A 789-nucleotide genomic window follows, 5' to 3' on the forward strand; every position below is an offset into this window, starting at 1 on the left:
ATATATATATATATATATATATATACATATATATATATATATGTATATATATACTTCTCTTTATATTGTATCGTATAACTTAAACAGAGGAGGAGGGTAGGGGGGCTGTATGATGGAGCCAACGAAGGAGCAAGGAAAGAAAAAATATTAAAATATTATTTTAGTTGTTTTTGTTTTGTTTTGTTTTGTTTTGTTTTGTTTTTCTTCGGCATAAACAAATGCAAAAGAGCAGCTGAAGAGTAACTGGGGTGTATGTACACCCGAGAGGTGGAGGCAATGAAAAACATGAGCAGTTTTAAATTTTTATATTTATTTCTTCTTTTTATAAACTTTTCTTCTGATTCGTCTTTTATCTTTTTTGTTTTTTTGTTGTTACTTTTTTTATTTTTATTATTTTATTATTTTGTAGTTATTTTAATATATTTTAGTTTATTATGAATACACAAAACTCTGCTTTTCATTCATCTTTCTGGCTATCTATTGCTACACTTTTATATAAAATATTTATTTTTTTATTATTTTTTTATATCTTTTTGTTTGTTCTCTTGAGGTAGTTTAGGGTTTAGGGTTTAGGGTTTAGGGTTTAGGGAACCAGTGCGGCTTAGAGAGCTCAGCAGAAATACATTTTTTTTAGTTTTTATTTTAAATAAAAAAATAAATTTCATTGAATTAGAACATTAATTTTACTTTATTTTATCTGTTGTGAATTTTTTATAAAAAAAAAAAAAAAGAAAGCCGCAGCGGAGCACCACGACCGTTCATTCAGATTGAGGTGTCTATACACCTGAG

The sequence above is a fragment of the Eimeria mitis genome, genomic scaffold (assembly GCF_000499745.2).
Source record: "Eimeria mitis Houghton genomic scaffold, Emh_scaff2909, whole genome shotgun sequence".
Taxonomy (NCBI): domain Eukaryota; phylum Apicomplexa; class Conoidasida; order Eucoccidiorida; family Eimeriidae; genus Eimeria; species Eimeria mitis.